The sequence below is a fragment of the Pelobates fuscus genome, chromosome 5 (assembly GCF_036172605.1).
Source record: "Pelobates fuscus isolate aPelFus1 chromosome 5, aPelFus1.pri, whole genome shotgun sequence".
Taxonomy (NCBI): Eukaryota; Metazoa; Chordata; class Amphibia; order Anura; family Pelobatidae; genus Pelobates; species Pelobates fuscus.
The window spans coordinates 131,245,268-131,245,803 of record NC_086321.1 but is presented as its reverse complement, the minus strand read 5'-3'; positions in this window follow the sequence as shown (position 1 = coordinate 131,245,803).

Genomic DNA, 536 nt, shown 5'->3' with positions numbered 1-536 from the left:
GTTTCGATAAAACTTTAATAAACATATTATAAAGAAATGAATTTTTTTACATTGTGAATTTAAAGCACTAGTATATAACTGTGCCTATCAAATTACAAAAACAAGTTCTAATGGGGGCTCTTCCTCCATTGGTGATCAGTCAGTGCTCATGCACTTAACGGTTACCTGTACTGAACATGATCGATATCCTTGGATCCACATCTTTCCTTGTACTGTAGTCATATATTTATTGTACAGCAATATGCATGTGAATCTCTAAATTAAAATGGGTGCAAACCCAACTCCTATGAATTCATATTCCAAATCAATGATTGAGCCAGTGCAGCAATTCAAACAATAACGTTTGTTTTTTATTATTTTTTTTTTTATGAAAACAAAGTATCTTTTAAATTAGCATTTACAAAATTTTGAACAAATATAAAAATAGGAGTTTAACAAATCACTTAAGTATTTGATAAAAAAAAAAATTCAATAATAAATACAAACCTGCAAATCACTATGGGAAACCTTTAAAGATGAAAGTGCTAGTAGGGAAT